Source organism: Lampetra planeri, chromosome 11, assembly GCF_965212315.1.
Source record: "Lampetra planeri chromosome 11, kcLamPlan1.2.h2, whole genome shotgun sequence".
In the NCBI taxonomy this organism is placed as follows: Eukaryota; Metazoa; Chordata; class Hyperoartia; order Petromyzontiformes; family Petromyzontidae; genus Lampetra; species Lampetra planeri.
This window is the reverse complement of record NC_136117.1, coordinates 12186906-12202396: the sequence shown is the minus strand read 5'-3', so window position 1 is coordinate 12202396 and position 15491 is coordinate 12186906.

Genomic DNA, 15491 nt, shown 5'->3' with positions numbered 1-15491 from the left:
GCATCTGGCACGGAGGAAGGAAGTGATGGCAGGATACGGTGGCATTAACGACCACTTAGCGATGAACTCCGAGCGTCGCTGCATCCGCCCCGAGGACGAGTGACTCCCATTTAAAGGGGGGTAGCGAGGTGGGTGGGGGGGGCACGTTCCCTCATTCCAGTCCCCGACAGACTGACCGCTGCCAAGACGTCCCATCTGCCCCTTGTGTGCTCGTGTGCCATACAGCTCAAGGGGCGACCGTGCAATTCCTCACACCCACCGCTGGTGCACGGGACCTCCACTAGATGGAGCTCCAGAGAGCACCTCGAGGAGTGGTCTTTGGCCTACTCTTCCACGCTGGCCAGACGTCTTGGAAGTGGTGGGATTCGCCCACACTTTACCCCCACTCCACTCGACTTTACCGCGACGCGCACGCAGACAAACTAACTACGCTGCATCTTTCTCACATCACAGTGCCGTGGGTGTGGGACGGATGCAGAGAGAGGCCGTGTTGCAACGGACCGCATTGTTTTGTTTTGTTGGAAAAAAAAACGGTATCACTTTAGCCGTTGCGCAACTGCTAGGCACGAGTGCTCTCGGCAAACGCCATACGAAGGCGTATGGTGGTGTGGCCAGTATTACCCGTGCACGCTCCTCTCTCCATGATGTTGAGACAGATGCTCATTTCAGATTGAGTCTCAACTAAACTGAACTCGTTTTTTTGTTTTGCTAAGTAAGGCCCCAACTGAGCTTTGTAGCTCTTTTTCAGAAGCGACCAGGGCTCTCACAAATGATCGCTCCACAAAGTGGCCCCTCACGTGGACATTTATAGCAGCCAGGTACTCTAATCCCCCGTGATGTTGATTCTAAACGTGCAGGGGAAAAAAAACGGAGGACCCGGAGCAAATTCCACGCGACCACGGGGCGAGAGACAACACAAACTCCAAATATACAGCAGCAGGCGTAATCATCGGGATCGAACCCACGAACCTCCCGCATACCGGGCGAGGTAGTCAACATCCCTCCCACGGCGGTGCCGCACGTACCGGGACGAGGTCTCTGAATGGCTGTGTCGAGTGTCCCCATGTGGACGAGATGCCCACTGAGGTAGGGTCGAGGCAGAAACACGAGGGGGTACAATCAGGGGCGGGCGGCTTAAGGGGCCGTCCATAAATGACGTCACGCACCTAGGGGGGGAGGGGGGTCAGACATTTGTGACGATGTGTGACGAGGGGGGGGGGGTTGAGAAATGTGACGTCACGTCAAAATGCGCAACTTTAAATAAATATAGAATTGTTATAACAACACTAATTGTTATAACAACACTCCTACAACATCAGAGTGCATTAAATACGCACGACAATGACAATAGTTTAAAGCGATTTGAAGCATGTTTTATGGTTTGGGGGGGGGGGCAGAGCTTTGTGACGTCATATTTGAGGGGGGGTCTGACTTTTTGTGACGCCGTGTGACGAGGGGGGGGGGATCAAAAATAGTCCAAAATCGCGTGACGTCATTTATGGACGGCCCCTGAGTTCTCGCTCGAAATATTCCGGGAAAGTTGGCCGCTCTGGCCGAACCTGAGGGGATAATCCCCGTCAATGCTCCACGTGTCGATCCCTACAATCGTGTGAAACGGGGGGGGGGGGGGAATGGGGGGCTCTTAACAATGAGGGCTCGCACAATAAGGCGAAACAGTTCACGGATTCAGAGCTCATGACGGTTGCGGCTGAACTGCAGCATTGCATTTGTAACCATGGCATCGATGCGTCGATGTTCTTACTAAATCCCATTCGTCGCCGATGGGACGTAAGGCTACAACGGATGTCGAGCCCACGGTAGACGCATCGAATCACGGGAGCGAGATTCGACATTTCTCATTTCTCGTGTAACCGGAACGCTTCGAACCCCGCGGCCACGAGCGGCGGAACATTCACCGCGATGAAAGCGTAAAATAATCGAATCTTGAATCGAATCGGAACCTTTGGATTCGCAGAGTCGCTTTGGCGAGGGGTTAGTCGGTATCATCATCGAACAATCATCAGCCACGGACGACCCACTGCTGAATGAAAGCATGCCCCCCTTGGTTGCCACCACCCTCTCGCGACCCTGCCATGCAACCACCGACCCAGCGCGCGTCCACACATTTTTAATTTTCACGTTTCCCAAAAGCCAATACAGTACTTTAACAAAAATGATTACACTTAAAAATAAAACACTCCCACTACCGTATGATTCATATTCAGCAGAGTGCTGGATTTATATAATCCAACAATGCCACGATAAGAGTCAAGCTTACAAATGAATCGCAAAGTGCGAATGACAGTGTCAGTAAGTAATTACTACACCTTTCATCAAGACGGACGCACGGCTGCCACTTATTAAACGGTTCCAGCCTTGAATTTCCATTTAAATGAACTGAGCGTGCAGCCTCCGACTTGCAGTCGCCGCCAATTATTCGTTTGTTATAAATATCCGTGCATTTGTGCGCAAGTTTGAAAGAAAAAGAAAAACGGCTGCCAAACACGAATACCATATCTCACAGCCTCCAGAACACACAGCAGGTCACCACCACCAACCACGCCAGGTCACCACCACCAACCACGCCAGGTCACCACCACCAACCACGCCAGGTCACCACCACCAACCACGCCAGGTCACCACCACCAACCACGCCAGGTCCCCACCACCACCAACCATGCCAGGTCACCACCACCAACCACGCCAGGACCCCACCACCAACCACGCCAGGTCACCACCAACAACCACGCCAGGTCACCATCACCACCAACCACACCAGGTCACCACCACCAACCACGCCAGGTCCACACCACCACCAATCACACCAGGTCACCACCACCAACCACACCACGTCACCTCCACCAACCACACCAGGTCACCACCACCAACCACACCACGTCACCACCACCAACCACACCAGGTCACCACCACCAACCACGCCAGGTCACCACCACCAACCACTTCAGGTCCACACCACCACCAACCACACCAGGTCACCTCCACCACCAACCACGCCAGGTCACCACCACCACCAACCACACCAGGTCACCACCACCAACCACGCCAGGTCCACACCACCACCAACCACACGTGGTCTATTGACTGCTGAGATCAGATGCTTCCTTCCTCACGCCGTTGAACGTCAACTCGCGATCGTGCGACGGTCACGATCCACCTCGCAACCCCCGCCACCCCCTCCAACCCCGAGTAGGACCTCAACTCACAAACTCCCACTGCTCGCCGTCGCAGTGGTTCTCTTGGGGGCGCGTTTCCCTCCTTTTGGCTGCCATTCCGTCATCAGCCGTCGTCCACTGGCACTCGCAGTGGCTCTGGCCAAAGGCCACTTTAAACAACGGCCAATTCGCTGTCTCTGATCTTGCGGTTCTCCGCTAATCCTCACGCTCCACTTGCTGTCTGTGCTCTTCGGCGCAATCCTCGGCGTGCACGTCTTCCGTGCTTCTTTGTGCACTTTGCAGCTTTTCAATTTCGATTTGCTAATTTGGTCGTCACGGCAGGTCAAGAAGGCGCTGGTTTCGGCGGTGGGTGTTCGTGGAATATTTTGTGGCGAGCGGATCGGGGTATTTACTTTTTTTTTTGCTTACACGTGGCTCTACAAAATGTGGCACGCACAGCACGGGTTGGGCAGGTGGAATGTCAAAACGATGAGACGCTAAAAAGCCACGACGCTGGCCCTGGTACGGCACATTTGAACGATACAACCCCTGACGAAGCAGTGCTGACGAATTAAAACCACCCCTCACTACCCCCCTACCCCCCTCCCCATTGACAAGCCGAGAAATACACGGTTATGAAATAAGAACACAAAGTCTGTTCACGTGGCGCAGAGTTGCCCAGTCACGACTGCGCGTGGTTTACGCGACGTTGAGTTGCTGAGAACGTTGAGTGACTGAGGTTGGAGAGGCCCGCCTCCCTGTAGTATTGGATTTCTACGGCGCAAATCTCTGGCTACAAACAACAACAAGCGCAGGCTCAGTACGGATGATAAGAGAACACCGTGTTCCAACCAAGTCACCCCAAGTGTGTGTGTTTTTATTAACCGTTTAAGAACTCAAAGAGACCAGGATGAGTCCCGTTTGCAAGAGTGACCTGGATCACCAACACCACCAGGTGAGAACTCGTGAGCAATGACACAACGTGCAGCAATGAGGGATATGAAAATTCGGAGTAAAGACAACCCAAGTTGCAGGAGAAATCGTTAAATACCGCACCAACGTAAATCAACATTAAGGGTAAATACATATCCTGCAGTGCGCGTTGGCCTGGGGTAGATTACCCCTGAACTGTTCCAAGTACAATTAGAAGACGTTCAACATACATACAAGTGACAGGAATAGCCATACGTACCGTACCCATGTATCAGTCTCCATCGAAAACAGCCAACACACGGGGTACGCAACGAGTCAGTAGGGGGGCTGCCCGATTTCTCACTTGCAGCTCTGATCACCGCCGTGGGGGGGGGGGGGGGGTCATAGCACGGTTGGCAACGTACGGCGCAAAAGAAGTTCAACATACATTCAATTCAGACGGTTCACTTGTTTTGCGAGGACGCTGCGAGTGATTACTATTGTCGCCATTATTATCATCATCGTTGTGTTTTGCTAATAGCGTTTCATGAGCACGATCCCCTTTGCGGTGAACTGGCGAGTGCTAAACAAAAATAATTTCTTGATACAAAGACAAAGATCCCCCGTATAGCCTTAACAGACTGGAGGGGCAAGTGCTGTTAGCGAGTAGCACATATGAAGGCCAGCGCGGCATACGAGGGGGTGGGTGGCCGACACCACGCCCAGGTTACTCATTTGAGGCTGAGTCGACCTAGGGGAGGCCCACGACGAGTTCAGATAACCGTCACCGGTGTTGGCCACGAGCTGGAATCGAACTCGGATGGCCGGGTTCGTAGCACAGCGTGCTCATCGCTACACTACCGCTCCCCACTAACATACATGCTGCTCCTCACACGCACACGCAACTACAAACATGCTTCTCCATACACACACGTGTCGTTCGGCACGATAGTCCGACGCTTCGCTCCACGCGCTGGGAGCTTCGCTTGAGTTCCCGCAGAAGGTCCCAGGTCGCGGCGCGAAACGTCGGGCATCACGCTGAACGAATAACGCGGTAACGACCCGATAAAAAAACGCCATCCGAGGAGTGTCTTCTCTGTAGCTCAAGTTGAAAAACAAACACACAAGAAACCTCAATCACCGCCGGTGACACCCAGCCACGAGCGCCGGTCGATTTGACAGGCAGGGGTTCATCCTCCGTACCATCCGACGGCCGTCGATAAACATTCCACTTAGGCCGGGACAGCTCTCGAACATTTGAGCATTCGCCCGGGAACTAAACAATCGACGGCCTTTTCCGACGGAAGAGGCGACCCGCTCCCTCGTCAAACAACAGTTTCCTAAGTGCCCCCGTCGCATTTGCCAGGAAGATGGGATTTTCAGGGTCATTCAGTCCTCCCCACCCCCTCCACCGCCGACAAAGAATTCGCCTGACGCTCGCGCGCATGAACTCCACGTAACGACACCGCTGATGTTTCGTCATTGACGATGTGAGCGAAGCAGCCGCGCCCTTTCGTCGTGCCCCCTGGCGTGGTTCTTTCTCCGTGTCTCGTTTGTAGCCGGCATCGATGTCGTCCCCGTGTCGTGAGCGGTTAACCCTTTAGGCCGTAGTTCTCGTATTTGTGAATGGTTGCTAAAAAAAATTGTTTGACTATACCGCACGTTGTAACGTGACATGAATGCGTTGGGCGGATTTCTTTTTATTGTATCAGTGTCTGCGGATGGATATAGGTATTGGTATCGGTGTGTAATATTGAGTTCATCCAGGCGGACAAGCAGAGATCATTCGGTCTGGGATCAGTGGTTCAAATACCTGTGCTCCGCGGGCCGATGCTGTACGGTTCGTAAGGTCGTGGGAAGTGGTCCGTGAAACTGTTTTACACAAACGATGATTTAGAGTCGTTTTAATTCTGAAAATGTTGTTGAGGGCTCAGCGTGAATATATCAATGTGTCGTAAACCCACCTCCACCCGACGCAGCCAATTAGTACGTTTTGTCACGTCAAAAAAATGTGCCAATTACTTACTGCTTCAACACACCAGGTGTGCTGAAGCAGTAACTAATTGGCACGTTTTGTTCACGTGACATACCCTACTAATTGGCTGTGTCGGGTGGAGGTGGGTTTACGACACTTTTATATTTTTTACGTGATCTAACCCCCCCAAAAAAACCTTTATTATGGATAACATTGCTCGCGAAAGCCTACGCGTTAAATTTACAGCGAAAAAACTGCGGGGTACACGAATGTTGGACACCACTGGTCCTGAATATCAGAGCCGTCCCGAGGGTACACGGCGAATCTTGGGCGACCGCCCCGGGCCCCGCGCTTTGGGGGGCCCCGCGTCAGATGTAATGCTTCTGGGTTAGTTTTAAGGCGTCGGGGAGGCCCACACGGTTGTTTTCCCCGAGCCCCCACCACCCACCCCTATGGACGGGCCTTGCTCTTGATGATACAACATTTTTATATATTTTTTCCGATGTGACCGGATTCTTTTTAAGCGATACGGTTATTTGCATCTTTACTGGGACAATGTTTTTCGACCCATGAGCTACCAACATCGCCATCACTACTCTAACCGGGCGATTTTTTAAAGACTTTTTTTTCTTCCGTGAACTACTCTATATACGATAGATTGATTTATATGTTTGATATATCACTCAGAATCAACACGAAGTACAGCAGATATTTTTAAAGTTTGTAAAAAGTTGTATTTTTTGTGAAAGTGCCGATAACAAGAGTTCACGTGTGTGTTTTTTGTATTTTAAAACACGGATAGTGGCATGATGACTAATGTGCTTTTTAGTGACGATTTCTAAATGTCTTTTGCTAAGGATACAATTTTGGATTTTTACTGGATGTTTATCTTACTCCTGTCTATTAAATGTATTTCTTTGGACGCCTGCCATTTGTTGCCCTATTCCATGACGATAGTATAATTGATGGCATGTATTACTGGTAGGAAACCACTGGTTCCACCAGCCCACAGGGGATTATTGTGTCCGTCCGTCCATCGTGCACGGAGGGGCTGGGTGGGGAGGGAGGGGCTGGGTGGGGAGGGGAAGGTGGGGAGGGGCTGGGTGGGGAGGGGCTGGTCACCCCGTGGTGCCCTTATAGAACTCAACGTTTAACCTACTCACGCCGGCTTGTGCCCGCCCTCACAGTCGGCCATATTTGCGGAATACACCACGCTGCCGTTGACCCTGGCCATTGACCGAGCAACCCAACGTTCCTACCAGCTCCGTCCGCAGGAGGAATGTGTTTATCCCAAACAACTCACTGAGTCTCAGTGCTCTCTCTCCAGAGCATGTCGCATCGAGTGGATTACTACGACTACTACGATAGCACAGGGCTGCAGCGTGGGTCTAGATTTGAAGCTTTCATAACTGCAAGGATTCATATTCTTGGGTTTTTTCGGTAAAGTCACGTAGGTAAAAAATTAATAAAAATAAAATAAAAAATTAAAATTAAAATCACAGCACGCTTGCTGTATCAAGTAAATTAGTAAATATTTTTTATTCTATTTTACTTTTATTAATTTCGAATTTTTTACCTACGTGACTTTACCGAAAAAAACCCAAGAATCTGCAGCGTGGGGGTTTGGCGCTTGTGCTGCGTCGCTATCCGGCGCGTGTGCAGGTTGTGCGGCGTCTATCGGCGCTCTGCTCCGACAGTTTGTGCTCCAAGTGAGAAGGTCCAATGCAGCAACGCGTGCTGCGAAACGTCGGACAACGTTCCGGTCAACAAGCCGACCACACCCGTGAGAGGAGGGCTCATGAGAGGTTTGTTTTTGATGTTTTAGCTTCGTAGTTACACATTGGAGGGGGGGGATAAAAACAGGTCCACCAGGCATACGAGGAGCACTCAAAAGTGTCCGCACAGATGGGGTTCAGCGAACCCACGAACTCCCACCTGTGTGCCTGCCTCGCTGGGCTTGGAAAACCTCGCGACATCAACGTGACCCACCAACCCCTCTGTCGGCGCAATTACGGTCACGCACCAGCCCGCGACAATCACGTTAATTGACGGTAACGATCGACATCACAATGTATTATTACTACTACTACTATCGCCATCACCGTCACAATGCGCGCGACAACAACAACAACAACAAAAATGCCCGGGTCAGCGACATTACCGCTGTCTTCGAGCCGCTCGCACGACATCGTCCACAAGAATCACAAACAAAAAAATTGCGGTTACATAAGCCACAAAGAGGCATTCTTTTTGTAAATGTCGCGTGCCTCTGTGGCCAGAAACAAAGGCCCTCATTTCTCCCCCCCCCCTCCCCCCGAACGTGTCCGCACGCAGTAGAAGATCAACGCACGCACTGGTCGGCACGACCCCCCCGCGCCCTCTTACACCCCCCCCCCTTCCTGTGAATGTGGCATTCACAGCGGGTGTCCCCATCTCTCCTGCCACCACCAGCATCACTACGGGACGTGCTCTGTATCTGAGAATTGGCGGTGGCCGGGGCCAATTCGGCTGGCTCCCTCTCCCCCTCTCTATCTGAGCTCAACACTAAGCCCCTTGTGAGCCCCCCCCCCCCCCGACTGCTATGTGCCTCGCATTCACCAAAGAACGCGCTCGCTGCAAACACGCATATTTGTGCCGGGAGCGCTCGCTGGCCACGCGTCCCACGTCCGGCCGACGTCCATCCCGTGGCCGTTTTGTAAACGCTGCGGGTGGCTGGGAGATGTTAACTACCTCGCCTGGCATGCGGACAGTCGTGGTTTCAATCCCGACCCTGACGCCTGCTGTATATTTTGGAACTTGTGGGGTCTCTCTCTCCCCGTGGTTGCGTGGATTTTGCTGCGAATCCTCCGTTTTTTCCCTCCACGTGGTTAGAATCGACGTGCGTCGAGGGTATTCGGCTGCTATAGATTTCCACGTGACGGTAAGCCACTTCGTTGAGCTTGCAATCGTGGCCTGATCACTTTCTAAAAAGAGCTATATAGCTCAGTGGGCCTTACCTGGTAAATAAAAATGAAACCGTTTAGCAACTGTTTTAGTTTAGTATACGATGTAACCAGCAGCGGCGTGGACGCACGATGGCTGTGAAAGATGCAGTGTAGCAAGTAGGGCTTCCTTTTCTCTTCTCACCCCCAACTGTGTTTTCTTCTTCTTAAAGTATCTCCTTATTGTGGTGAATGTAGCGGTCTCCTGTGACTTGCACGCGGCACGTGAACCCGTCACGTACAACACATGTACGTGTGGGTGTACATGTGTAAAGACAGTACAGGGGACCAGCGGTCACAGGGGGTAATGACAGGGGAATTAGCATGGGAAGAGACTAGGGGGCCACAGGGGGTAATGAGGTGTTAAGGGACAGACAGGGGAACGATCTAAGGTCTACGAGAAGGATCGAGAATAGGGGCTGTAGCCAAGTGACAGAAGGGGGACAGGTGCGAATTAAGGATCGAGAGCCAGCGAGAGGGTTCGAGAGGTGGGTCAAGGGTCAAGGGATGGCCACGCTGGGGATAAAAGGGTTCGAGAGGAGAGGCTCGGGGCTGCTGCTGGAATCGGGGTCTTCACTGTCAAGTGAACGTCTCTTCAATAAAGAACCATCAAAAGGCAGTGGGCTCCTGGAGTCGTTACACATGTAGAGAACCGTTTCGCCAATCGGCCGCTGGATTATGGCCTCCCCAACGCAAGCCCGTGCAGGAGTCGTGAAGGATACTTGACCATGCTCAGCCGCGCGACGGTTAGCGAAGCTTCAATATTTCTCACTGCTACGAGCTCAGTCCGGCAAACAGAGTTCGATTGCTGAGCACGGCTAACGGCAGCGGCGAGTGTTACCTGTTAACAGCCTTGCCCCACTCCCCCCCCCCCCCAACTTCAATAACTCGCACTAACCAGCGTGGTGAAGTATGGTCAAAAAATCCCCATTGCAGACACAGCGCGTCGGGAAGGACTTCATCCAGCAGTGAAATTGACAAAGGGCTGTAGCCACACATCGCATTTGTTAAAATGAGCACGCTGTTGTATCGGTGTATTACCTTCAGGGACCTTCAAGGAGCCAGATGTTACTGGCCAGAGCACTCCCTCTACGCCGTGTATGTAAATAGTAAATAGTCGGTTTTGATGTGGCGCACATTCCATTGCACCTCGCTGATCGGATTACAAGAGCACTTGCATCCAGGGCATCCGCCAAACCTCGTTATGAAAAAAAATTGAAAGTCATACAAAGATCCCCCACGTATAGCCTGAACAAGACTGCTGGGGCAAGTGCTGTTGGCGAGCACATATGAAGGCCGGCACTGTGGCACACGAGGGGGTGGGTGGCCAGCACCACGCCCGGCCGCCTTTGTCTTCCCCCCTAATTTCGACGTTTTTACACACTGCACCAGGTACTCATTTGAGGCTGAGTCGACCAAGGAGGAGGCTCATCACCGGTGCAGATCGTCATGTTCTCTCCGTCGCCGTGTGGATTATTATCCGGGTCCTCTGGTTTTCCCATCCACATTTAGAAAGATGCGTTTAGAGCCTTTGTCTGCCGTAACTTTACACTCGATAAGCCACTTCGTTGATCAATCATTTCTGATAACCAGGTTGCTTCTGAAAAATATCTATATAGCTCAGTAGACCTTACCTGGTAAAAATAAAACAAAAAAGTTTGTTTGTTATTTCGATTTAAAGCTTTCGTGACTGCAGAGATTCATCTTCTTGGTTCTTTCGGTAAAGTCAGACGCTGTCTTTCCGACAGACCTGTTCTTCACCTGAGGACGGCTGCTTGCGTTGTGGCCGAAACGTCGTGAGAATTGTATTTTATTATATTTCATTTTTATTATTTTATTATTTCCCTTCTACGTGACTTTACCGAAAGAACCAAGAAGAAGTTTGTTTGGAAGTCTGTAACCCTTACGCTACTACCACCCTAAAAAGTCCACGCAGTGCCAACATAAACGTTCGCTAAGGCCCCCAAAAGCACAATAAAACCAAATGCACAAGAGCTTCAAAGAGGAGACGGGGCATCGCTGGCCACTTTTCGCCGGCCCTCATTCAGAGGGGGACGAGCGAGAGAATTGCGGCTCAAGAGGGAGAGGAGAATTGAAGACGGACACGCACGAGGAAAAAAATGTTCAGAAGAAAACCGCCGCACAGAAGAGTTGGCAGGGGGACGCGGAAGAGGCTGCCAAAGAGTCAGAGGGCAACAGGCGGCGCATTTGCACTGAGGAATTTTGAACAGTAATATGTTATTATTAATTCATTATAATCTTACTTTAGTTTTTTCACCAATTGTTTCATATAGATATCACTCCCCCCCCCCCTCCGATTGTGTTATTGGCGCAACGTAGCGAGACAACGCATCCGTGTTATATGTCTTACACAGCAGTGGATGTCACCCGTCGTGTCAGAGAGCGGCCCGCAGAACGGGATATCACAGAGCTATCTGTGAGATGCATTCCTTAAACGGATTAAAGTATATCTCTGGTCCACACGCACAGACCGGAGAAACACTTTCTCACCCACTCTGCCACTGAGTAATTGTCTGCTGTGTCATAATCTAACCCCGATTTTGTTTATTCACAGAGCTGCAATGTAGCCAACTTGAATTGCAGAAAGCGAAATTCTGTGGCGGGGGGGGGGTTGTGTGCAGCGATTTTGGTGATCTCATCGACTCGCTGCAACTTAACCGCTCGAAAAAAAAATATGAAATGAGACTACGCTACATCATGCTGGTCTCTTAGCCTCTCACCTAGTGAAGTGTGATTACAGGCGACTACCTGGCTCGGAACCCAGGATCTCAGCCTGACCGGCCTAGGGCTCTTGGCACATCCACCTTGAATTACTGGATTCAAATGAAGATACTGCACTGAATGAAACTAGTTATTTGGTGGTGGTGGTGGTGGTGCCGCTGCTGCAACGGCAGTGGTGCACAAGCACAATTAACAACAACAACAACAACTTGACTAGTTTGTCAATAACAACACTGTAGCCTTAAAATTAAAATAAAACGTGACGTTTCAGGCAATAGCCATTGTTCAGAGCACACAGCATAAGATGCCGCGAAGATGTCGCGTGTCCCATATCATGATGTGATACAAATATGCAAACAAAAATTAGCTTTGATCATAACAAATAAAGACGATCTTCACATTGTCCTTGAAACTGATTGGCCTAAATCACAGCTGCGGTTTCCTTTAGGATCTCCTACGGTGCGAAACAAGTTCAACATACATACATCCGAGCCTCCATCAACAGTGAATTCTGTAACCATGTAAATATTATTTCCACGGCTGGTGACGCAGCCTACCCCACCTCCCCCTGTATTTTAATCGATGTGGGTGCGTGTTCTAAGTCGGTGTTGTGTGTGTGTGTGTGAGATCAGATTTGTATAACATTATTGGCACAGGGCACAACGCTTTGGGGTGCGTTTTAAAACTTTCTTCCCAGAGCGTCTTATAATGCGTGGGAATAGGATAACCGCTTGAACGAGTCCACGCATATGTTGGCATTTAGCGGTGGAATATTCCATTATTTGTTTTATACAGGGGGTGTCGGAGGATATTTTGCACAAATTCCCCTCGTCAACATCCGTGCAACACTCCGTCCTCCCCCCTCCTGTGCGTGTCGCTGCGGGAATGCTGCTGCCCCACTCTCGATTTTGTGGCACGCAGCTGTTTGTGTTTAAGGCCATTTACTCGAGCTTGCGGTAAAGGGGGTTGGATAATGGGATGCTGAGGCTCCGCTGTAATGGCGAAGCACACTGGACTCCCCAATATCAAAAGGTCAACCGGTTCGATTCGATGTCCCGGTGTGGCAGTTTAAACGATCGGGCAAGATTCTTGAATTCCCAACCCCTCCCGCCCCACTCTCCCCGTCCCTTTCCCCGCGTCTGCCCCACACGGAAGTGTACATGGGGCTCACCGCAAGTGAGTCGATCTGTAGGTCACGTGTGATGGGGTAAAGTGTGGGAACTCCCAACCTCTCCCAAGACGTCTGGGCAGCGAGCGTGGAAGAGTAGGCCAAATTGCCTCTAGAGCAGTGTTCTTCACTAATTTTCAGAGGAGTGGGGTGGGGCACTTTCGCGGATGAGACATCATCAGTGTGAGGGCCGCCACACATTAGAAACCATTGGGTAATTGACAGCACGATGATGATGATGGGGGTATTTTCACAGCTGTGTATTGTGGGGGACCGCACGCCAGGGGCCACACTTAAGGCCACCGGGGGCTGCCAGGGGCCCATGGGCCTCGCAATGAAGCCTCCCTCTAGCAGAGGCCCTGCTGACAGTCAGCAGTGGCGTGGGAAAGTGATAGCAGGGCTGAACCAATACCCGCTGTCAATGTGGGCGATGATCGGTGGATCGCGCAGGACGTTTTGTGAAACTGTCAGCCTCGATAGGCATTGCCAGATTGCCAGATGGCAGTCCAGTACGGTAAGTTAATTGGAACCATCTGCGTGGATATTTAAGTGTTATCCTCTCTCGTAAGCACGGTGGATTTTCTCGGGGGTATTACAGTTTCGCCTCCGACATGAAGCAAAACACCCAAGACTCAGAGAAGATAGTTTCTTTGATAAAAAAAAAACGGAACTTTTTTTTGTTATCAGACATCAACTGAAGGTTGTGTAAAAATGTACCAAAACGACTAACAATACCTCGGTGTAGTGTTAATATTATGCGAGGTGGCAGGTCAGCTGCTGGGGTTAAATCCAAGTTTCAGCCGCCTACGATTATCCAGGACTCTCAAAAGTGCAGTGAGTTGATGGTCTGACCCCGGTCAACAATGACTGCACACAAAAACACAATTTCACTTCTCAACATCAATTTTGCTATATTCCAGCAAACAAAAATAGAGTACAAATGTTTCATTATCATTCGACAAACTCTCTGTAACAGTCTTCTTGGTTCTTTCGGTAAAGTCACGTAGAAGGGAAATAATAAAATAATAAAAATAAAACATAATAAAATAATTCTCACGACGTTTCGGCCACAAGCACGCTTAAAATAGTATTGCCTTAAAAACATATATCAATATAATGGGCAACGTTTCGAGCAATGGTCCATCTTCGTAGCACATACAGTACATCATTCATGTTGAGTTTCACTGTAACAGGGAAGGTGGCAAAGTCACGCGAATGCATCTCAAGAGGTAGTTCTGTGGTAGCCACTTCCGCGGGACGTTCTCTCAATGCTCTTCGAGACAGATCACAATCTGTACGTTGTCCCCTGATGCGCCGTCGATAGCATAATTTGAATACATTTTGCTGACCGTGTATTTAAAAAAAAATGTCATTGTAAGGGGTAAGGTTCAGACACTTTGGGGCTCAGAGTACAGTGACATTAATTAATCTTTACGTCTTATTAATTTAAATAATTAAACGAAGCCTTCTCTGTCGCAACGGCCTGAAGCCAACAAAGACAAAGATCCCCTGCGTAGCCTTAACAGACTGTTAGGGCAAGTGCTTTTATCGAGCACCTATGAAGGCCGGCACAGCACTCGATCAGGTGGGTGTCCAGCACCACGCCCGGCCGCCTTTGTCTCCCCAGCGGCGATGATTTTTTACACACAATACCAAATACTCATTTGAGGCTGAGTCTACCTAGGGGAGGGCCTAGGAGCGATTCAGATAATTGTCACCGGTGGGTGGCCCGTGAGCGGGAATCGAACTCGGGTCGACCGGGTTCGTAGCGGCGTGCGCTCGCCACTACACTACCACGCCCCACACGCATACCAATCCCACCCATATTACTTTCATAAAACACAGTACAGTATACAAAGTTCCCCCGTGTAGCCTGCACAGTTTGCCGGGGCAAGTGCTGTTGGTGAGCCGGCACGGCGCAAGACGGAGTTGGCCAAGCACCACGCCCGGATCGCCTTTGTCTCTCCATCGCCTGATGGTTACACACCGCACCAGGTACTCAACCTATAAGAGGATCGGTTTATGTATTAGCCACTTTCTATTTGGTCGGGTAGGAACACTCGGGTTGCCGGGTTCGCAGTGCAGTGCTAAACCGCTGCATCATCCCTTTGTCACGCGTACATGCGGGGACTCGTCACCACGGCGCTTGTGCCAGGCTAGGTGCACCTTGAGGCCATCTGAAGTGTCGGAAGGCTCCCTGGCAGGTCACGGGACATGTGGTGCATCGGTCAGTCTTCTCAGTCAGTCAACCCATCGCACCTGGGTCTGTCCCGTGACATCCTTTCAGCGAGCACACGTACGCACAAAGACAAATGTCCCCCATACAGCCTTTAACCGACTGTTGGGGCAAGTGCTGTTAGCGAGCACCTATGAGGTCTGGGCACGGCACACAAGGGGTTGGGTGGCCAGCACCACTCTCGACCGCCTTTGCCTCCCCAGTGGCGATGTTTACACAACGCACCAGGTTACTCATTTCAAGCTGAGTCGACACGTAAACACAGACAAAGATTGCCCGGATAGTCTTGAACAGACTGTTGTGG